Source organism: Pseudophryne corroboree, assembly GCF_028390025.1.
Source record: "Pseudophryne corroboree isolate aPseCor3 chromosome 3 unlocalized genomic scaffold, aPseCor3.hap2 SUPER_3_unloc_103, whole genome shotgun sequence".
Taxonomy (NCBI): domain Eukaryota; kingdom Metazoa; phylum Chordata; class Amphibia; order Anura; family Myobatrachidae; genus Pseudophryne; species Pseudophryne corroboree.
In genome coordinates, this window is record NW_026967498.1 from 65,939 (window position 1) to 90,893 (window position 24,955).

The window sequence follows — 24,955 nt, forward strand, 5'->3', positions numbered from 1 at the left end:
GTAACGACGGGGTCTGCGCCATCTGTATTATGGTAACGGCGAGGTCTGTGCCACCTGTAATACTGTAATGGCGGGATCTGCGCCACCTGTATTACGGTAACAACGGAGTCTGCGCCACTTGTATTACGGTAATGGCTGGGTCTTGCGCCACCTGTATTACGGTAACGACAGGGTCTGCGCCACCTGTATTACGAAAACGGCGGATTCTGCGCCACCTGTATTACGGTATCGGCGGGGTCTGCACCACCTGTATTACGGTAACGGCACAGTCTGCGCCACCTGTATTACGGTAACGGCACGGTCTGCGCCACCTGTATTACGGTAACAGCACGGTCTGCGCCACCTTCATCACGGGAACGGCGTGGTCTGCGCCACCTGTATTACGGCAGCGGCGGGGTCTGCGCCACCTGTATTACTGTAACAGCGAGCTCTGCGCCACCTGTATTACGGTAAAAGCGGGGTCTGTGCCACCTGTATTACGGTAACGGCGGGGTCTGCGCCACCTGTATTACGGTAACGGCGGGGTCTGCGCCACCTGTATTACGGTAATGGCGGGGTCTGCGCCACCTGTATTACGGTAACGGCGGGGTCTGCGCCACCTGTAATACAGTAATAGGACACTAGAGTGTCAGCCACCTGTACAGGGATAATGCAGCACCAGAGGCTGCTCCAGCTGCACTATAACAAGGCACCAGAGGCTGCTCCCCCTGTAGTACAGAACCTGACACCAGAGTTGCTCAGCCTATAGAATAATAATAATAATATCATTACCTGCTGCCAGACACAGCAATGGCTGCTCTCTGCTCCTGCTGCCTTGTGGGAATGATAGAAGGAAGGCGGAGCTCAGACCAGGGGAAAATGGCCGCCGCTCCTGACGTCACTACCCGACCAGGGAACCTATTGCTGCTGCCGGACTGGTCTACAAGAAAATGGCCGCCGGCCTCCTACACTGAGGACATGTATGGTAATTAGGATTACAGAGGGCGGGGCTGTGGGTGGTGTAGAGGAGGGGAGGGGCCAGTAACCAGGTAGCAGCCGTTGCCAATCATACACTACTTTCGGCCTGTGCGTTCCACCTTACTTCCGGACTGTGCGTTCCACATACAGGAAGTGAGTTTTCATCGACTGCTGCAGCCTCCCAGTGTCCGTGGAGATCAATCAGGTAATGGCGTCTTACTATACAGGGGGAGCAGCCTGTGGTGCCCTGTTATTATTAATATACAGGAGGAGCAGCCTGTGGTGCCCTGTTATTATTAATATACAGGGGGAGCAGCCTGTGGTGCCCTGTTATTATTAATATACAGGGGGAGCAGCCTGTGGTGACCTGTTATTAATATTATACAAGAGGAGCAGCCTGTGGTGTATTGATGTTATTATTATTCTTAGACAGGGGGTGTAGCCTGTGGTTTCCTGTTATTAATATTATACTGGAGGAGCAGCCTGTGGTGACCTGTTATTATTATTATTATTATTATTATACAGGAGGAGCAGCCTGTGGTGTCCTGTTATTATTGTTATTATACAGGGGGAGCAGCCTGTGGTGTCCTGTTATTATTTTACCGGGGCAGCAGCCTGTGGTGTACAGTTGTTGTTGTTATTATACAGGGGGAGCAGCCTGTAGTGTCCAGTTGTTGTTGTTGTTGTTGTTATTATTATTATTATTATTATTATTATTATACAGGAGGAGCAGCCTGTGGTGTCCTGTTATTATTGTTATTATACAGGGGGAGCAGCCTGTGGTGTCCTGTTATTATTTTACCGGGGCAGCAGCCTGTGGTGTACAGTTGTTGTTGTTATTATACAGGGGGAGCAGCCTGTAGTGTCTAGTTGTTGTTGTTGTTATTATTATTATTATTATTATAATACAGGGGGAGCAGCCTGTGGTGTCCTGTTATTATTGTTATACAGGGGGAGTAGCCTGTGGTGTCCTGTTATTATGAAACAACAAAGTATGGTCCTTCAAAGAGAACAAAGGACCAAAAAAAAAGCAACTATAAGCCTTTTCCTGGGCACACTTGAAAACTTGAAAAAATTTTTTGGAAATGATGAAATTATTAAGACATAACTTTTATTAATGTATACTTTAAGAGAAGACGAGAGCTGGCATCAATAATTAAAGAACATGGGTGTTCACATGTACTAATGTACCTGTTATGGGCAGAATAATGATTTAAGTGATCGAAAATAAATAAAACCTCATTCACAAAGATAAATCATACAGATCCTCTATGATCGGATTTTTATATGAGTGATGTCACTACCTCGAGTCCGATATAATCTGATAAATGCTGTAACCTGTGACCAGGTTAATGCACTGGGCCCCAAAGTGTTTTAACTGCTGGAGAGTAAAATACCTACGTACCTAGTATTCCCTGGTGGTTCCCCATCCAGGTACTGACCAGGCCCTGCAGTGCTTGGGTTCCAAGATCAGACGAGTTTGGGCATACTCAGTGCGGTCTGACCGTAGGTAAGTCTGTCTCCTAGGCGCACCGTTGACCGATTGTATTGGGACCCAGAATGACAATCACAGAATAAATACCAGGTTATATTTGTGCAATAAGTTGATACAATAAATTGCTAGATTGTTGCTGAGGGATCTAGTCAGTGGTGATTTGAGGCAGTAATAATGACTGTGGGGTCTTGGGGTTAGGATTCCCAAACTCAAACTCTATTGCAGTTATGCTCTCAAATAGCCCACAATAATCAAAACAATAATAAAAAAAAAAGTGTCTACAGTACAATTCATTCTCTGATATTGGTTTTAGTATAGTAATTACAGTTGCAGCCTCTTTCTCACCCCTTACCCAGTAATCATGCACCAAAAAAGAGATGTTATGCACAAAAAATATAAGAGTCTAAATACATTACATAACAGGAGATAATCAGCTTTCACCTGTTAGCCAAGGAAGCATATGGTGGACCTTATGGGAGAATACGGGGGAGCTGTGGTTTGGGCAAGGAAAACTCGTTTCCTTACCCAACCTGTTCAGGAGACCCTCAGACTGGTGTACAGTGCAGGAATCGAGGAGTGAGGCGGCCGCGGTCTGTGCGACCGGAAGTTCGGGCACTGGAACCGGAAGTGACGCACGTTTCGCTCCAAGAGCTTGATCACATGATCGCCTGCTCTCGGAGTTCCCCACTGCCAGTATTTATGTAAGGGCGCAGCCTATCACTTAGTGGGAGAGGTAGGGAAAGCATCTAAGTTAGCTACATCACCTGAGGTTGAGAATAGATTTCAACAAGTTAGAACTAATTGATTAAGCAGTATATCATTAAGAGTATAATTAAATTGTTATCCAGCTAAACTGATTAAGTTTGGAGAACAGAAAATGAGGATAGTAAATCCTATATTGAAAATTAATATATATGAAATAAGAATAAAAAATACAACTTAAAAAGGAAAAAATTAATAAAATAAAAAAGGGGGAAATATGAGATAAAAAAAAAAAAATTTGTATGGTGAGTATAAAGTGAAAAGTATCAATTACAGGGGATTGCAGGTTATGAATACATGTCAGATTAGGTGTCATTTATTAGGAGCAAGATATGGTTATTTATATTAAATCCGGAGGAATTGTAGGGGTGATGTACCTACAGGGGGGGGGGGGTTTGGGAAAAAGGGGGTGGGGGGGAAAGAAAGGGAAAGGTGGGGGGGAAAGGGGGTTGTTAGGGGGGAGGAAAGGAGGAGGGGAAAAGGAAAAAAGATAGATAATAAAAATTAATTACCAAAATGGATAATTAGGGGATTCTGAATAAGTGTGGGGGGGAAAGAGTTAGATATGTAGGATGGGTAAGAGATAAAGACCTGAATCTAGTACAGTGAGCAAACCGGAAATTACAACTTTTTGCACGGAAATTATTATTAACAAAAATTTTTACAGAGAGAACAGGAACATCTGAATTCCCCTCTGACTTGGAAAATCTATCGTCACAAGAAAGGCTAACTCTGGCCACATTGGAGGAACTTGCTGACCCTAATGAATCAATTCCCACTACACAACAAACGAGACCCTTGCTGAAGAAAAAATCAATCTTTTTTCCCAAGGATTCCTTATGCCCAGAGGTTATAGTTTTCCCGAACTTGGTTACTCGGGATTTTGACAGATTATATCTGAATAAGAAATACCGTCACTCTGCAGATAATCTGATACCGAATTAACGGAGGACTCTCCAGGAGATCAAAACCTGGACCGACGTAGTTCTGAAACCGTCGGATGAAGGAGGAAATTGTCACAACTGAGGGCCTGAGCTGACGGGAGGCAGCCTCAGTTGTAGGGGCTGAGATGTAACGGAACCTGGGAGGTTGTATCAGACCCCTAGACATGTAAGTAACATGTAGAATAACTGCCCGAAGGCGTGACCACGACAACCAGGATAAAAGTCAATGATGTTTATTATGACAAACTCCGTAACACAGCAGCAGTAAAAGGAAACATAAAAGTCAACAGAGGATAAATACAATTCCTGGGTACTACAGGGTGGCAAGGGCCACAGGCACTGGTAGTGTGAGACAGTTCTTATAATCTTCTAGTTGGAAAGTCCTTACCAGGCCTGACTGTAGCAATGGAGAGAACCCAGGATCGTACCAGCTGGTGTTCCAGGAAAGGCTGGGCTGCTGAAGATAAAACGGCTGCTGTGGATACTGGCTGGAACCAGACTGTTGTTGGTACGGAGTGGATACTGGCTGGAAGCAGTTAAATAATAAACGAACTTGAGAGCGATGAAATAATAATGAAGTTTGGAGTTTGAGAGCGGTGAAATAATAATACCGGTGGAGAGTGGTAAACTGCAGAAAGGACACCGGCCCTTTAAGAGAAGCTGTACACTGCTGGAAGCTGGGCTGGAAGCAGGTGATTGATAATGAAGTTTGGAGTTTGAGAGCGGTGAAATAATAATACCGGTGGAGAGTGGTAAACTGCAGAAAGGACACCGGCCCTTTAAGAGAAGCTGTACACTGCTGGAAGCTGGGCTGGAAGCAGGTAATTGTTGTAGCTGGAAACAGGTGAGTCCAGAATGGATCGGAGAGTCAGGCTACACCGCAGATGGAATGCTGGTGCGGGTCTCTATAGCAGAAGTCTGGAGACAGGAGCTGGAACCTGGAAGACAACCACAGGAGAGAGACAAACTGGAACTAGGTTAGACAACCAAAGCACTGACGCCTTCCTTGCTCAGGCACAGCTTACTTATACCTGCAGCAAGGAAGGGGTTGGCTAGGCAATTATGCAAATCAACAATACAGACAGCAGATTGGTGGAAATGATCAGATGACAAAATCCAAGATGGCTGCGCCCATGCAGACACTTGGAGGGAAGTTTGGTTTGTAATCCATGTAAGAATTGAAACAGTAATGGCGACGCCGGCCACATGAGACAGGAGACGCCAGACTGACAAGCGCACATTTAACCACGCGGGCACAGCGGAGGCCGCGGCTGATGAAATCACCACTCTGACATTCTGCATGTGGAAACTCAGGAACAGCGGGATCCGGTCCTGGAACGCTGAGCCAGCCTTAGGAGGCATCTGAAGGGTAAGTAATGGCGTCCAGATACCCGGATCGTGACAGAAATGTTGTGATCTGGCCAACAGAATTATATCTCAAACAAGCCAAGAAACAACTGGACGACCAATCATGCTACCAGAAGAGTATTTTTGACCCTACAGAAAGGTACACTAAACTCTATATGAATATCATAAACAGGGCATATCACGAAGGCACTATAACCAAGTCAGAGCAGGACTATCTAACGGTAAATAATCCTCGAGTGCCTAAATTTTACCTTTTACCAAAGGTCCACAAGGATCTCCGGGACCCCCCTGGTCGGCCCATAGTCTCAGGAAACGGCGACCTACTAGAAAGAGCCTGCACATTTTTGGACACACATCTTAGGGACTACGTTTTGGAACTCCCATCATATACCAGTGATACAACTGATGTCCTCAGAAAGATCAGTGATATACATTTGGAAGAAACACATCTCCTCATGAGCCTTGATGTTGAGGCGTTATATACAAGCATCAAACATGACCTTGGCATCTAAGCGGTAGAATACTTTCTGAGAATGTGGGGAATGGATGATTTTCACCAATTTCTGTTACAACTTCTTCAATGTGTATTAAACAAGAACTATTTCACTATCAACAACCTCTTCTACACCCAGGTAAGAGGAACAGCGATGGGGGCAGCTTGTGCCCCGATGTACGCCAACCTCTTCCTGGGCTGGTGGGAGAGGGAGTTTGTATTTACGTCTGATCTTGGAACCCAAGCACTGCAGGGCATGGTCAGTACCTGGATGGGGAACCACCATGGAATACTAGGTACCGTAGGTATTTTACTCTCCAGCAGTTAAAACACTTTGGGACCCAGTGTATTAACCTGGTCACAGGTTACAGCATTTATCAGATTACAGGTACACTACCGATTTTCCGGCATCCTCGGTTCCAGTGCCGTGCCGGATTATCGATTTTGCCGGATTAACGGTGGAAACTAATTTTGCACCTTCAGAACATTTCTAAAGCAATAAATAGTAAAATATATGCTACAGTATATTAATTAATGAATAAACACAATAGTGTATCCAAACTGTTTATAGGCAAAACAGGTATCAGGCTCAGGCTGTGTGTTCCGCCCATGTGGACGCCATAACAGCCCCACTGATGCTTGCTGTGTCACCTGCAGTGTCCGTGGAAGCTGTACCCACATTGCGTGTTACGCCCATGCACAGAAAATGTTCCAGATTAAAGGATGTCACTAACCCCCTTTAATCCGGAAAAATCAAAATTGTCCGGATTAAAAGAGGTTCCGGATCATCGGTTGCCGGAAAATCGGTGGTGTACCTGTATATCGGACTCGAGGTAGTGACCTCACTCATATAAAAATCCGATCATAGAGGATCTGTATGATTTATCTTTGTGAATGAGGTTTTATTTATTTCTCTGACGTCCTAGTGGATGCTGGGAACTCCGTAGGGAATAGCGGGCTCCGAAGGAGGCTGGGCACTCTAGAAAGATCTTAGACTACCTGGTGTGCACTGGCTCCTCCCACTATGACCCTCCTCCAAGCCTCAGTTAGATTTCGTGCCCGGCCGAGGTTTGATGCACACTAGGGGCTCTCCTGAGCTCTTAGAAAGTAATAGTCTTAGATTTTTTTATTTTCAGTGAGACCTGCTGGCAACAGGCTCACTGCAGCGAGGGACTAAGGGGAGAAGAAGCGAACCTACCTGCTTGCAGCCGGATTGGGCTTCTTAGGCTACTGGACACCATTAGCTCCAGAGGGATCGACCGCAGGCCCAGCCTTGATGTTCGGTCCCGGAGCCGCGCCGCCGTCCCCCTTACAGAGCCAGAAGCAAGAAGATGGTCCGGAAAATCGGCGGCATGAAGACTCTGTCTTCACCAAGGTAGCGCACAGCACTACAGCTGTGCGCCATTGCTCTTCTCACACACTTCACACTCCGGTCACTGACTGTCGCTGGGGGGGGGGGGGCGCCCTGAGGCAGCAATAAAAACACCTTGGCTGGCTAAAATACCTCAATATATAGCCCCAGGGGCTATATATGAGGTAAATACCCCTGCCAGAATTCCATAAAAAGCGGGATAATAGGCCGCGAAAAAGGGGCGGAGCCTATCTCCTCAGCACACTGGCGCCATTTTTCCCTCACAGCTCCGCTGGAAGGAAGCTCCCTGGCTCTTCCCTGCAATCTACAGTAACAGTAATAGGGAAAAGAGAGGGGGGGCATTAAATTTGGCAGTATATACATTATATTTTATTGAAAAGCAGCTATTAGGGACATAACTTAGTTAGTCCCTGTATATATATAGCGCTCTGGTGTGTGCTGGCATACTCTTACTCTGTCCCCCCAAAGGGCTTTTTGTGGGTCCTGTCCTCTGTTTGAGCATTCCCTGTGTGTGTGGAGTGTGTCGGTACGGCTGTGTCGACATGTTTGAGGAGGATAATGATGTGGAGGGGGAGCAGATGCCTTTAGCAGGGATGTCACCCCCTGGGGGGCAGACACCTGAGTGGATGAGTTTATGGCAGGAAATGAGTGCACGTATAGACTCCTTACATAAAAAATTTGACGACATGCCGACTGTGGGACAGCCGAGTCTTCAGCTCGTGCCTGTCCAGGTGTCTCAAAAGTCATCAGGGGCTCTGAAACGCCCGCTATCTCAGATGGCACAAGTAGATGTCGACACGGATACTGACACCAGTGTCGACGACGATGAGTCAAATTTAATGCCCGTTAAGGCCATTCACTACATGATTGAGGCAATGAAAGAGGTGTTAAATATTTCTGATTTACATCCAGGTACCACAAAAAAGGGTATTATGTTTGGGGAGAAAAAACTACCTGTAGTTTTTCCCCCGTCAGATGAATTAAATGAAGTGTGTGAAGAAGCGTCGGCGTCCCCTGATAAGAAATTGGTAATTCCTAAGAAGATACTAATGGCGTTCCCTTTCCCGCCAGAGGATAGGTTACATTGGGAAACACCCCCTATGGTGGATAAAGCGCTCACACGTTTGTCTAAAAAGGTGGCACTACCGTCCCAGGATACGGCCGCCCTTAAGGAGCCTGCTGATAGAAAGCAGGAGGCGATCCTGAAGTCTGTATATACACACTCAAGCATTATACTTAGACCAGCTATTGCGTCACAAAAAAAAAATAGAAAAAACTATGCGCTCAGGTGAATAGCACTGCACTAGGTTGTCAGCAGCCTCTTGAAGAAGGGAATTGCCAATCCCTTAAAACGAAAACTATAAAACAAATAACAAGTGGCGCTAGACAACCAGAGTATAATAAAACATTTATTTTCTAAAATGCATGTAGAAATTACAACAACCTCCCGGGGGTAATAAATCTTAAAACATCACAATGTCTGAATAAGCACTAAATAGGTCTAATTAGTAACATATAATTAGTATATCATTAACACCTGGAAGTTGAACAGCCTTTTATGGATTATATATGTGCACACTGATAGTGCTAATTGATGAAACGAAAGTCACTAGCACCTGTATTCTAATAGCCAGTTGCAAAAAACATAAGTTCATAAGAATGGGTAGCTGTTGCAGAAAAGAAACAAATGTATGTAATTAGCTGTATGCACACAGTTACCACTGGGCAGGAGCTCCTTCAATCTCTGCTCCCTGGTGTTGTCCCGCAGTCCGGATGGAGACACTCGCCAGAACCTCAGTGGGCAATCTGGAAGCCGCGCCGTGCGGGGTGTCTAAGAGCGCTGTCCTAGCCCAGTCCACACCGGCTCCGGTACCTCCGTACTTTGCAAACGGGGGCTAATAGCTGGTAAATCCGGAGTAAAGTAGGGATAGCGTTCCTGGTGTGTGTGACCTACAATGAGAGAGGGACGTGATTTTCAACAAACCACTAACCATCGTCAGGACTCAAGCCAGTGTCATGACGGGCTTCCAGCCCATCTCTGCTCTTCAGTTGTGGGAGCACACCTTCAGAAGTTTCCCTTCGCGTAGTTTCAGACATCACAGATGGGTGGATCCACAGTTTTTGTCAGATTGTGTTTGGGCTGTGTCCCCGGAGGGGGCGCTAGTGGGTCAGTGGAGGTAGATGGGAGAAAACGAGGAGGCTGGATAACGTTCCTGCGCATGAGCGCAATGGTATTTTATTTGGCAGATGAAATAATACAAATGGTAGCAGAAACAATAATAACAGATGAATAAAGTCAATCACTCAGTATGATAACTGAAAGTCTATGGCAATGGATGACAGATGACTTGAGAAAATAATATCCGGTAATATATAAACAGAAGAGCAAGTACTTGTGAAATGGTTCTGGTTTGGAAACCAGTGCAGGTTTTAAAACAGGAAACTTAGGCAGCAAGGTGGAAATGGCAAACCTGAGCAGAGGCAGGAGTCTGACTTCACAGTGCAGGTGATGAGGCACTGGCAGCAGCAAGCTGTATCACAGGTGGAGGAATGAAACACACCTGGAGTCAGTCTTCAACTGCAGGCTGAAGCACACAAGGTGGTGATGAGTGTGAAGCCTTGTTTGCAGGTTGCAGGTATTGCTGGGCCTTGAAGTTCCACGGAGCTGTGCAGAGTAACCAGGAGTACAAGTTCTTAACCAGAGAACCAGGAACACAGGAGGAACAGGAACAGATCCTTTCACATGGGTCGCTGGAGTGACACAAAGTCCAGGATGCCTGCAGACTGATCCTGCAGTCTCTTATGTACCCCATGGTGCACAGGGATTGGGTGAGTGAAGGAAAGTGGGTGCGGCCAAGCACCGGATTGGCCGCAGTATACTGGCTGTTTGCAGACTGTCATGGCGGCGCCCACACCGCGGCCCAGCGGGGACGCGGCGCGCTACACGCCCGCCGTCCCAGGAGTATTCCCAGGCCCCCGATGATGTCCCACGGCAGGGGCATAGGTGACAGGTGACCGCAGGGAGCCAGGACGGAGTCCGCAGCGGCGGACGGATGTCAGCCTGGTAAGTCGATTCCTGACAGTACCCCCTCCTTTAGGGGTGGACACCAAACACCCACGTGGCTTGGAGGGATGAGTGCTGTGGAAGACACGGACCAACCTAGGAGCATGGACATCGGACGAATTCACCCAACTTCTCTCCTCTGGGCCATATCCGGACCAATCGACCAGGTACTGGAGACGTCCATACCGGCAACGGGAGTCCAGAATTTTGTTGATCTCGAATTCCACGCCCCGCTGAGTTCGAACCTTGGGACCTACTGGAAGAGTATTCTGAAAGCGGTTTAGGACTAGAGGTCTGAGGAGAGAAACATGAAAAGCGTTAGGTATACGAAGGGAAGATGGTAACTTCAATTTGTAGGCCACTGGGTTGATGACTCTTTCGACAGGGTAAGGACCAATGAAGCGTGGTGCAAACTTCATGGATGGGACCCTGAGACGGAGGTTACGGGTTGATAGCCAAACCTTGTCCCCAGGTTTCAAATGGGGAACCGCACGTCTCTTGCGGTCGGCAAAGACCTTGTACCGACTGGAGGCCTTTTTGAGGGAAACGTGAATTTTTCTCCAAATAGATGAAAACTGAGTCAGAGCAGTAGTGGCAGCAGGAACATCCATATGAGGGAGTTCTTGGAAATCAGGTACACGGGGATGTTGCCCATATACTGCAAAGAATGGTGTCGTTTCAGTAGCAGTATGGTATCGAAAGTTATGGGCAAACTCGGCCCATGGGAGCAGATCGAACCAGTCATCCTGGGAAGATGAAACATATAATCTTAAAAAAGTCTCAAGTTCTTGATTGACCCTCTCTGTCTGCCCATTCGTCTGAGGATGGTATGATGATGAAAACTTCAGTTTGACCTGCATGGCAGAACAGAGGGCCCTCCAAAACCTCGCTACAAACTGTACCCCCCGGTCAGATATTATTTCTGAGGGTAAACCATGTAAGCGGAAAATTTCCCGTAGGAAGATTTGGGCAAGTTTTGGGGCAGAAGGGAGACCCTGGAGAGGAACAAAATGAGCCATCTTGGTGAATCTGTCCACTACAACCCAAATGGTATTATATCCTTGAGAAGGAGGAAGGTCGGTGATAAAATCCATGGACAGGTGTGACCAGGGACGACTAGGGATAGACAGTGGTTGTAACTGACCTGCTGGAGACTGACGAGGAGTCTTGTGCTGCACACATTTAGGACAGGATGCCACGAAAATCCTGGATGTCCATTTTCATCTTTGGCCACCAATATGTAGCAGAAAGGAACTTGAAGGTCTTCAGGACACCAGGATGACCAGTGAACTTGGATTGATGGGCCCAAGATAGCAACTTGGGACGGAGATCTGGGGAAACAAAAGTCTTACCAGGAGGAGGAGCTGGGGAGACTTGAGATGCAGCGAAAACCACGGGACTCAGGATGGAATGTGGCACTGAGTCAGATGTTCCTTCTTCAGATTCCATGGATCGGGATAACGCGTCGGCTTTCACATTCTGCGAACCTGGGCGGAAATGAAGCTTGAAATTAAAACGTGAGAAAAACATAGCCCACCTGGACTGGCGAGGGTTAAGGCACTGAGCTGCCTTTAAATATAGCAGGTTTTTATGATCCGTGTAGATGTTAAACGGATGTTTGGCCCCTTCTAGGAGATATCTCCATTCCTCGAGAGCCAGCTTGATCGCCAGTAGTTCTTGATCTCCCACGGAGTAGTTAGCTTCTGCAGGAAGAAACTTGCGAGAATAAAATCCACAAGGGTGGACTTTCCCATCGGATCCCTTCTGGGAGAGAACAGCTCCAACCCCAACTGTAGAGGCATCTACCTCCAACTCGAACGGTCTGTTGACATCTGGCTGAGACAGCACTGGAGCAGACATAAAGGCTAGCTTGATCTTCTGGAAGGCTGCCAAGGCTTCTTCTGACCAGTTGGAATGGTCTGCCCCTTTCCGAGTCAGGTTGGTAATAGGAGCGATGAGAGTGGAGAATCCTCGAATAAATTTTCTATAGTAGTTGGCGAAACCCTGGAATCGCTGGATAGACTTGAGAGAATTTGGAATGGATCAATTGGCAATAGCTTCCAATTTTGTCGGGTCCATCTGAAGATCCGATCCGGAAATTATATAACCCAGGAAGGGTATAGAGGGAACTTCAAAGGTGCATTTAGATAGTTTCCCGTAGAGCCGGTTCTCACGAAGACGTCGGAGAACTTCACAGACTTGTAGACGATGAGATGGAAGGTCTTGGGAGAAGATAAGGATATCATCTAAGTAAACAACGAGGTACTTATACAGGACATCACGAAAGATTTCGTTCACAAAGTGTTGGAACACTGCTGGAGCATTACTCAACCCAAATGGCATTACCAGGTATTCATAATGGCCATCTCGAGTGTTGAAAGCTGTCTTCCACTCGTCACCACTCCGGATTCTGATGAGATTATAGGCACCGCGGAGATCTAACTTGGTGAAGATGCGGGCTCCTTTAACTCTGTCAAATAATTCGGTAATGAGTGGTAATGGATAACTATTCTTGATGGTAATGTCATTGAGACCCCGATAGTCAATGCATGGACGCAGTCCTCCATCCTTCTTTTTAACAAAGAAGAAACCTGCACCAGCGGGTGATGATGACGGACGGATGAATCCCTTCTGAAGATTCTCTCTGATGTAATCACTCATCGCCTCAGTTTCAGGAACAGACAACGGGTAGGTGCGCCCCCTAGGTGGCTTCTTGCCAGGAAGGAGATCGATGGGACAATCCCATTCCCTATGGGGCGGCAGGATATCAGCAGCCTTTTCACAGAAGACGTCTGAGAAGTCTTGATAAGCTGCTGGGAGACTTGACTGTGTCTTTACTTCGGTAGACTTTATGGGACACACTTGGGCTAAGCAGGATTGATGACAATGTGAACCCCATGAGGTAAGCTGCAACGTTGACCAGTCAAACTGTGGATTATGTAGCTGGAGCCAGGGCATGCCCAAGACAATCTCCTGGGTGGCTTGAGGGATGACCAGGAACTTAATCAGTTCAGAATGGAGAAATCCAACTCCCAGAACCACTGGGGCAGTTTGATGAGAAATGTTCCCCTTGGAGATTCGACTACCATCCACAGCAGTAATGTAAACTGGACAAGAAAGTTCACAGGTAGATAGGCAAAATTTATTTACCGCAGCTTGGGTGATAAAGTTTCCTGCAGCACCGCAGTCCACTAATGCTGACGCAGACTGGAGCCCAACTGGAGTCTCTAGCGTCACTGGAAGAATGAGGTCTTGTTGAGAAGGAGCTTGACTGAAAGATCCTAACTTGACTCCTCCCTTACAAGTCAGGATCTGGCGTTTCCCGAACGCACCGTGCAGGAGTTAATCTGATGGCCCGCAGCAGCACAGTATAGGCAGAGTCTCTCACGTATTCTTCTTGCCCGCTCTTCAGGAGTTAGGCGGGACCTATTTATCTGCATAGGCTCGTCAGAAGAGGGAGACTGGAACTGTACAGAAGGTATGAACCTTGTTCTGCGTGGCTCACTCCGAGCGCGTTCATTATTGCGTTCGCGGATGCGAGAGTCCAACTTAATGCACAGAGAGATCAAATCAGACAGTTGAACAGGAATGTCACGGGTCGCCAGTTCATCCTTGATCCGATCCGAGAGTCCGTGCCAGAAAGCTGCTACCAGAGCTTGGTTGTTCCACTGAATCTCTGCAGCCAACGTTTGGAACTGGATGACATATTGTCCCATGCTTCGGGTACCTTGACGAAGTTGGATCAGGTCTGCCGAAGCTGATGTTGCACGACCAGGCTCGTCAAAGATCCGTCTGAAGGTTGACACGAAGTCTGTGTAATTGTTAATCAGAGGGTCAGCACGTTCCCACAGAGGAGACACCCAACTCAGAGCAGATCCAGAGAGTAAGGAGATGATGTAGGCAACCTTGGATCTTGGCGTGGGGAAATTATGTGGCAATAACTCAAACTGTATTTCACATTGGTTGAGAAACCCGCGACATAACTTAGAGCTGCCATCATACTTGCTCGGCACGGGCAGGTGCAGACGTGACACTGGAGCTGATGCAGCCGGCATAGAAGAACTCACAGCACTGGCAGGTGCTGGAGTAACAGGAACAGTAGGAGAGAGTACACTAGGCAGGGATTGCTGTAGTGTATCTAATCGGGAGGACATCCCTTGCAGAAATTGAAGCATCTGCTGCTGCGCAACCTCTTGACCATCCAGACGGGAGACCAGATTTTGCAAGGCCTCTGACCCCACACTCCGTCCACCATCCGAGTCCATCGATCCTGGACTTACTGTCAGATTGTGTTTGGGCTGTGTCCCCGGAGGGGGCGCTAGTGGGTCAGTGGAGGTAGATGGGAGAAAACGAGGAGGCTGGATAACGTTCCTGCGCATGAGCGCAATGGTATTTTATTTGGCAGATGATATAATACAAATGGTAGCAGAAACAATAATAACAGATGAATAAAGTCAATCACTCAGTATGATAACTGAAAGTCTATGGCAATGGATGACAGATGACTTGAGAAAATAATATCCGGTAATATATAAACAGAAGAGCAAGTACTTGTGAAATGGTTCTGGTTTGGAAACCAGTGCAGGTTTTAAAACAGGAAACTTAGGCAGCAAGGTGGAAATGGCAAACCTGAGCAGAGGCAGGAGTCTGACTTCACAGTGCAGGTGATGAGGCACTGGCAGCAGCAAGCTGTATCACAGGTGGAGGAATGAAACACACCTGGAGTCAGTCTTCAACTGCAGGCTGAAGCACACAAGGTGGTGATGAGTGTGAAGCCTTGTTTGCAGGTTGCAGGTATTGCTGGGCCTTGAAGTTCCACGGAGCTGTGCAGAGTAACCAGGAGTACAAGTTCTTAACCAGAGAACCAGGAACACAGGAGGAACAGGAACAGATCCTTTCACATGGGTCGCTGGAGAGACACAAAGTCCAGGATGCCTGCAGACTGATCCTGCAGTCTCTTATGTACCCCATGGTGCACAGGGATTGGGTGAGTGAAGGAAAGTGGGTGCGGCCAAGCACCGGATTGGCCGCAGTATACTGGCTGTTTGCAGACTGTCATGGCGGCGCCCACGCTGCGGCCCAGCGGGGACGCGGCGTGCTACACGCCCGCTGTCTCAGGAGTGCTCCCAGGCCCTTGATGATGTCCCATGGCAGGGGCATAGGCGACAGGTGACCGCAGGGAGCCAGGACGGAGTCCGCAGCGGCGGACGGATGTCAGCCTGGTAAGTCGATTCCTGACAGTTTTGTTTTAAGAGGTTTCAATGAGTTTGACTGTCTACCACCGATGCAGTTTTTCAAGACAGGTCTGCCTGTGTCAGCAGACAAGTGAGCAGGTCTGCAGACCATGCGAGAGGTTTCTTGAATCCTCAATTGGGCCGGACATCACCACATGATATTGTACTGGAGACAAGCGAACCATCTGATGAATTTGTAGATGAGAGCCGGATCACTGTGCGAGAAGATCCAGTTGAAAAGGACCTGAGTGAAATCTTCCGAACTGGAGTGTTTTGAAAGATGCTCCCATCTGTCTTACCAGTCGAATGCACAAATGCACCGAGACTGTCCGTGGTTTGAGCACTAGCAGTACTGGATGATGAATAGCATGTACTTTCTGTTGTGACAGGTAAATGCATTGATCCACCGTAATCAGAATCATTCCTAAAACTGAATTCTTTGACAATCCAACCGTACTGAACTAGTACACTGTACAACAGTAAGGCATGTTAAAGAATTTGTTGAGACGAAGCCTTGATGAGAAGGTCATTTAAGTATGGAACGATTATCACTCCCAGGGTTCTGAGTTGAACTATCATCACAGACATCACCTTTGTGAATACCCGAGGCGCTTGTCGTACTGCAAACTTAAGTACGCCAGATGCGGATGTGGTGGCCAAATTGGAATGTGTAAGTACGTATCCTTGAGATCCCGCAAAATCATGAATTGCTGTGGTTCTAAACCTGCAATCACTGACCGTAGGGATTCCACCTTGAATGTGTAGTGACGTACCGATTGAACCCCTTTAGGTTCCATATTGGTTTGACTGAGCCATCCGGCTTTGGTACTACAAAAAGATTGGAATAAAACCCTTGACCTTGTTGGTGTACTGGAACCTGAACCAAAACTGCTGAATGTACGAGAGACTGAACAGCGGTCTGCAGACCTGCTCACTTGTCTGCTGACACAGGCAGACCTGTCTTGAAAAACTGCATCGGTGATAGACAGTCAAACTCATTGAAACCTCTTAAAACAAAACTGTGGATCCACCCATCTGTGATGTCTGAAACTACGCGAAGGGAAACTTCTGAAGGTGTGCTCCCACAACTGAAGAGCAGAGATGGGCTGGAAGCCCGTCATGCCACTGGCTTGAGTCCTGACGATGGTTAGTGGTTTGTTGAAAATCACGTCCCTCTCTGCATGGCGGCCTGTCAAGAACGCAACCACAGCAGCTGTTGGGCTGCAAGCCGAGAACAAACTTGTCCAACGTCCAACGAAGCCGTACCTAAATACTCAACCAATTCACAAATGTGATCGGTAAGAAATATAAGCTGGTCTGAGGGAAAACCCTGTTGTAGACCTAACCTGAGCTGTTACACCCATGCAACTACAGCCTTGTTAACCCAAACTCCAACTTAAACAGGTGTAAGCATCACCCCTGTTGCTGTATACATGGACTTTAGCATGGCCTCCAGCTTACTCTCCGAGGGGTCTTTAAGCGTAGCTGCACCCGGGACTGGAATAGTTAATTTTAGTGAAAGTTTATAAACTGAAGACTCCACCGATGGCGATTTAGTTGTCATAGCCTGTGCGAAAAGATATTTAGACAGAAATCGCTTTGTCCCAGAAAAGTGTTTAACTGGATTTAGCCATGCTTCTATGAAATGCTTATTAAGAGATATGAATAAGAAAAACACACAGTCGCCCATAGTCTGTTAGCAATAAAACCTCATATGTTTCAGTGCAACCTAGCAGCTGGCGTACCGCTCTAATGAGATCATCATAGCTCGGGCTATTAGTGACCTCACTATCTGACCCCTGACCCAATGCTGAGATATCAGATGTGGCACTGAATCGTCAGAATGTAATTATGAGACAAACGATGACCATTCTTAGAAATTGAACTATACATGGACTTTGTAACCCAGCAAAGTTCTAGAAACATCCTGAGCCCACATTGGCTGCTCACACGGTATTAACCGTGAATCAGACTTAGCCGCCTCACGGTATTTTCGTGCAGCGGACAACTCTGACTGCAAATCAGGCATTCTCACAGTTATCACAGACAAGCTGCTGTTTCTCATATTGTCATGCAGACAGACAATAATACAGTGAGACAACGTCCGCACAACTCAGTGTAAATAACTGTAGTGTCTATAATACCGCGTGCACCGCACTGTGTTATAGAGGAAATCTATGATGGTCACTGTGCCACCTACTAAACACCCCTGCCCCCTCCAGTGGCCGTGTGTTGTAGGACTGACATATTGCTGTAGGAAGAGCAGAAAGTAGGTGCGTCCCAGCATGTGCATCTGACTATAACCTATGTACCCCCAAAAGCACTCATAACCTAGGCTTAATAGCCTGTTCTGTCCCTTATAGCCCTGGCCACCATCCCTTATATTTAGGGGGAACCGCTAAACTAGGGACCGCCATGACCTCCCCCAATGCTTAAAGCAGTGAGCCACGCCTAGCTTCTTCCACCCATCCCCCCCCCCCCGCATTGTATACCGTGCGCCAGCTCTGAGTGACGGCGCCCTGCAGCAGCCTTTGCTACTCACCGTGGTCTGTGCGCTGGTGGAAGCCGGAGAGCGGGGTAGATGTGTAATGTGACGGGTGTCCAGCGGCGGCAGTGTGATCTGTTTGCTGCTGCGAGCCGCGCTGCCGGGAGCCGCTTCTCTGGAGCCACGAGGTGTAGCCTGACAGGTGCCCAGCGGCAGCATTATTTGACCGCTGCTGGAAGCCGCTTCCCAGTTGTCTAGAGGGGCAGATTGTAGAGGCCAGCAGCAGCGCTGTTTGGAGCTGCGCTACCGGGAGCCGGGCAGGTGTGGAGCGACACAGGCGCCCAGTGGCAGTATGTGTCTGACCGCTGGTGGGAGCCGGGAAGAGGGGGAGTTTGATCCAGTAAAGCTATACCTTAGTAAGCAGCTTGTGGAAAACACGTTCCCCGCACATGGAGGGGTGGCAGCAGGAGCTGACTGCCCCACTATCACAGCAACAAACAGGCCCAATTGGGTGGCGGCATAAGCTGACTGCCCGCTCCTTACCTCAGTGTAATGGGGAGGCTCCGACGTGGCTTCTCCCTAAGCTCCGTCCAGCTCCTACAGCCATGTCTGAATCAGCTAACGCTGATGAAGATCTATAGCGGGTCTTCTCTGTCTAAGCACCAACAAGCCTTCGCTGCACAACAGCAGCACACACTCACGGACCCACGCTTCTTAATAAGCTGGGAAGGGAGTGTGATTGATACAAGAAAAAATATTTAGAAAAAGTAAATGTAAACCCTGGAATGACTCCAGGATGCGACCTTCCCTGGTGAAGGCACAAAAAACACTGAGGCATCTTGGGTGTATGGAGGGGGGAAGAGGGTTACACATTTAAATATTGAAATGTGCCTATCCCTGCTATCGCACACCGTCCATATCCCAAGAGTACTACAGTGCCCCCTAGTGGATGAAAAATAAATAAGTGATGTCACTGTGACACTCCCAGATCCCCTAACCTCCCCAGTCATGTCCCTGTATTATTACTATAGATACAAGTGATTTCACTGTGAAGCTCCCAGATCTCCTCACCTCGCCCTCACGTCCCTGTATTATTACTATAGATATGTGACGTTACTGTGATGCTCCCAGATCACCCTCACCTCCCCAATCATGTCCCTGTATTATCACTACAGATATAAGTGACGTCACTGTGACACCCCCAGATCCCCTCACCTCCCCAGTTATGTCCCTGTATTATTACTATAGCTATTAGTGATGTCACTGTGACACTCCCAGAACCCCTCACCTCCCCAGTCACGTCTCTGTATTATTACTATAGATATTTGATGTCACTGTAACACTCCCAGACCCCCTCACCCCCCAGTCATGTCCCTGTATTATTATTATTATAATTATTATTTAAGAAATAAGTGATGTCACAATGATGCTCCCAGATCCCCTTACCTCTACAGTCATGTCCCTGTTTTATTAGTGGAGATATAAGTGATGTCACTGCGATGCTCTCAGATCCCCTCACCTTCCCAGTCATGTCCCTGTATTCTTACTAGAGACATACGTGGTGTCACTGTGACGCTCCCAGATCCCCTTACCTCTCCAGTCACGTCCCTGTATTATTAGTAGAGATATAAGTGATGTCACTCTGATGCTCCCAGATCCCCTCACCTCCCCAGTCATGTCCCTGTATTAATACTATAGATATAAGTGATGTCACTGTGACATTTCCAGATCCCAATACCTCCCCAGTCATGTCCCATTATTATTATTACTATAGATATAAGTGACGTCACTGTGATACTCTCATATCCCCTCACCTCTCCAGTCATGTCCCTGTATCATTATTATAGATATGTGAAATCACTGTGACATTCCAAGATCCCCTTATTTCCCAGTCATGTCCCTTTATTATTACTATAGATGTAAGTGATGTCACTGATGTCCTCACCTTCCCAGTCATGTCCCAGTATTATTACTATAGATATAAGTGATGTCACTGTGAAGCTCCCAGATCCCCCTCACCTGCCCAGTCATATCCCTGTATTATTACTCTAGTTATACGTGATGTAAATGTGACGCTACCAGATCCCCCTCACCCCCCAGTCATGTCCCTGTATTATTATTATAGATATTAGTGATGTCACTGGGACACTACCAGATCCCCTCACTTCCCCAGTCATGTCCCTGTAATATTACTATAGATATGTAATGTAACTTTAACACTCCCAGACCCCATCACCCCCACTCATGTCCCTGTATTATTATTATTATTATTATTATTATTAAAGATATAAATGACGTCACTATGATGTTCTCATATCCCCTCACCCCCCAATCATGTCCCTGTATTATTACTATAGATATAAGTGATGTCACTGTGACTTTCCCAGACCTCCTCACCTCCCCATTCATGACCTTGTATAATTACTATAGCTATAAGTGATGTCACTGTGATGTTCCCAGACCCCTTCACCCCCCCCAGTCATGTCCCTGAATTATTATTACAATTATAAATATAAGTAATGTCACTATGATGCTCCCAGATCCCCTCACCTCCCCAGTCATGTCCCTGTATTATTAGTATAGATATAAGTAATGTAAATGTGACGCTTTCCCATCCCCCTCACTTCCCCCAGTCATGTCCCTTTATTATTGCTATAGATAAGTGATGTAACTGTGACGCTCCCAGACCACCTCACCTCCCCAGTCATGCCCCTGTTATTACTATAGAAACATAGAATTTGACGGCAGATAAGAACCACTTGGCCCATCTAGTCTGCCCCTTTTTTTTAATCCTTTAGGTAATCTCAACCCTTTTTGAACCTTAATTCTTTGTAAGGATATCCTTATGTCTATCTCATGCATGTTTAAATTTCTCTACAGTCTTAGTCTCTACCACCTCTGATGGGAGACTATTCCACTTATCCACTACCCTTTCTGTGAAGTAATTTTTCCTTAAATTTCCTCTGAACTTTAAGGCAAAATTACTTATAGATATAAGTGATGTCACTGTGACATCATTACCACTCCCAATGTATAATAATAATAATAATAATAATAATAATAATAATACCAGGACACCACAAGCTGCTGTCCCTGTATAATAATAACCACACACAAAAACCTGCTCCCTCTGTATTATACTAATTACAACAGGACACCCCATTCTGCTCTCCCTTTATAGTAATAATAAAATGACACCACAGGCTGCTCCCTCTGCAAAATAATAATAATAATAATAATAATAATAATAATAAAACACAACAGGCTGTTCCCAATGTATAATAATAATAATAATAATAAAAATAAAAGGAAACCACAGGCTGCTTCTCCTGTATAATAATAATAATAATAATAATAATAATAATAACAGGACACCACAGGCCGCTCCCTTCTGTATACTAATAATAACAGGACACCACAGCCTGCTGCCCCTGTATAATAATAATAATAATAATAAGTGGACACCAATAGCTACTCCTTTATAATATTAATAATAGGACAACAAAGGCTGCTCCTCCTGTATAATAACAACAACAACAATAACAACAACAACAACAGGACACCACAGGCTACTCCCCCTATTGAAATAATAATAATGCTTCCTCTGTATAATATTAACAGGACACCACAGGCTGCTCCTACTGTATAATAATAATAACTGAACACCACAGGCTGCTCCCTCTGTATAACAATAACAGGACACGACAGGCTGTTCCTCCTGTATAATAATAATAACAGGACACCACAGGCTGCTCCTCCTGTATAATAATAATAACATCAGGACACCACAGGCTGCTCCCCCTGTAGAGTAGGATGCCACAGGCTGCTCCTCCTGTCTATTATGACAACACATGATGCTACCCATGTATATTATTGCAACACAGGCTGCTCCCCCTGTATATTATGACAACACAGGCCACTCCCCCTGTATACTATGACAGCACAAGATGTTACCCCTGTATATTATGACAACACAGGCTGCTCCCTCTGTATATTATGACAACACAGGCCACTCCCCCTGTATACTATGACAACACAGGCCACTCCCCCTGTATACTATGACAACACAGGCCACTCCCCCTGTATACTATGACAGCAGAGGATACTACCACTGTATACTATGACAACACAGGCCACTCCTCCTGTATACTATGACAACACAGGATGCTACCCCTGTATATTATGACAACACAGGCCGCTCCCCCTGTACACTATGACAGCACAGGATGCTATCCCTGTATATTATGACAACACAGGTTGCTCCTCCTGTATAATATGACAACACAGGTCGCTCCCCCTGTACAGCACAATGCCACAGGACACAACACCAGTAATGGGCCGGGTATAGAATTACGGTAAGGGTGGGTTCTGCGCCACCTGTATTACGGTAAGGGTGGGGTCTGCACCACCTGTATTATGGTAACGGCGGAGTCTGCGCCACCTGTGTTACGGTAACGGCGGGGTCTGCACCTCCTGTATTACGGTAACGGCGGGGTCTGCGCCACCTGTATTACGGTAACGGCGGGGTCTGCTCCACCTGTATTACGGTAATAGGACACTAGAGTGTCAGCCACCTGTACAGGGATAATGCAGCACCAGAGGCTGCTCCAGCTGCACTATAACAAGGCACCAGAGGCTGCTCCCCCTGTAGTACAGAACCTGAGAACCTGACACCAGAGCTGCTCAGCCTATAGAATAATAATAATAATATCATTACCTGCTGCCAGACACAGCAATGGCTGCTCTCTGCTCCTGCTGCCTTGTGGGAATGATAGAAGGAAGGCGGAGCTCAGACCAGGGGAAAATGGCCGCCGCTCCTGACGTCACTACACGGCCAGGGAACCTATTGCTGCTGCCGGACTGGTCTACAAGAAAATGGCCGCCGGCCTCCTGTACTGAGGACATATATGTTAATGTTAATTAGCAAAGAGCGGAGCTGTGGGCGGGTTGAAGTAGGGGAGGGGCCAGTAACCAGTAAGCAGCCTGTGCCAATCATGCCCTACTTTCGGACTGTGCGTTCCAGCTTACTTCCGTATTGTGCGTTCCACATACAGGAAGTGGGTTTTCATCGACTGTTGCAGCCTCCCAGTGTCCGTGGAGATCAGGTAATGGCGTCTTACTATACAGGGGGAGCAGCCTGTGGTGTCCTAATATTATTATTATACAGGGGGAGCAGCCTGTAGTGTTCTGTTAATATTATTATACAGGGGGAGCAGCCTGTGGTGTCCTATTATTATTATTATTATACAGGGGGAGCAGCCTGTGGTGTCCTGTTATTATTACTATACAGGGGAGCAGCCTGTGGTGTCCTGTTGTTATTATTATTATACAGGGGGAGCAGCCTGTGGTGTCCTGTTATTATTACTATACAGGGGGAGCAGCCTGTGGTGTCCTGTTGTTATTATTATTACTATACAGGGGGAGCAGCCTGTGGTGTCCTGTTATTATTACTATGCAGGGGAAGCAGCCTGTGGTGTCCTGTTATTATTACTATACAGGGGAGCAGCCTGTGGTGTCCTGTTGTTGTTGTTATTATTATTATACAGGGGGAGCAGCATGTGGTGCCCTGTTATTATTATTATACAGGGGGAGCGGCCTAAGGTGTCCTGTTGTTGTTGTTGTTGTTATTATTATACAGGGGGAGCAGCATGTGGTGCCCTGTTATTATTATACAGAGGGAGCGGCCTGTGGTGTCCTGTTATTATTATAAAGAGGGAGCAGCCTGGGGTGTCCTGTTATTATTATTATTATTATTATACAGGGGGAGCGGCCTAAGGTGTCCTGTTGTTGTTGTTGTTGTTGTTATTATTATACAGAGGGAGCAGCCTGTGGTGTCCTGTTATTGTTATTATACAGGGGGAGCAACCTGTGGTGTCCTGTTGTTATTATTTTTATACATGGGGAGCGGCCTGTGGTGTCCTGTTATTAGTGTTATACAGGGGGAGCAGATTTTTGTGTACGGTTATTATTATACAGGAACAGCAGCTTGTGGTGTCCTGGTATTATTATTATTATACATTGTGAGTGGTGGTGATGTCCTACAATACTGGATGAATGGCCTGAGGTGTCCTGCTTTTAAAGACATCTGTTATTATCTTTATACTGGGGTGCAGCCTTTAGTGTCATTATTATAAAATGTATTATATGTAATTGTGGGGATTAAAAATATTGCTCAGTATGAAGCAAATGTACATCACACACCTGGGAGTGTCACAGTGACATCACTTATATCTATAGTTATAATACAGGTACATGACTGGGGAGGTGAGGGGGATATGGGAGCGTCACAGTGGCATCACTTATATCTATAGTAATAATACAGAGACATGACTGGGGAGGTTAGGGGATCTGGGAGCGTCACAGTGACGTCACTTATATCCATAGTAATAATACAGGAACATGACTGGGGAGGTGAGGGGAACTGGGAGTGTCACAGTGACATCACTTATATCTATAGTAATAATACAGAGACATGACTGGGGAGGTGAGGGGATCTGGGAGCGTCACAGTGGCATCACTTATATCTGTAGTAATACAGAGACAAGACTGGGGAGGTGAGAGGATCTGGGGTTGTCACAGTGAGATCACTTATATCTATAGTAATGTAACTCCTCTTTACCTGGGGGTACAGGTGCAATGTGCCTCCACCCAAGCTATTTAGAGCCCAATACTCTAATCGCTTAAGAAATACCCTACCCCTGTAGTGGTCGCCTATAACATTAGTATGTGATGTAACCAGATAGGACTATGCACATTTACCTATCGTACCTTTCCTTTGTGA

General features: G+C 46.7%; 1 protein-coding gene across 1 annotated transcript in view; it reads left to right on the top strand.

Annotated features, from left to right (window-relative positions):
* The first annotated feature begins 1,080 nt into the window (after nucleotides 1-1,080).
* Nucleotides 1,081-24,955, top strand: part of LOC134983256 (zinc finger protein 260-like) — a 77,055-nt gene continuing 53,180 nt past the window's right edge. The window contains exon 1 of the mRNA XM_063948981.1: nucleotides 1,081-1,162. The gene's annotated coding sequence lies outside the window, so the exon portion shown is untranslated. The remainder of the gene's footprint in view (nucleotides 1,163-24,955) is intronic.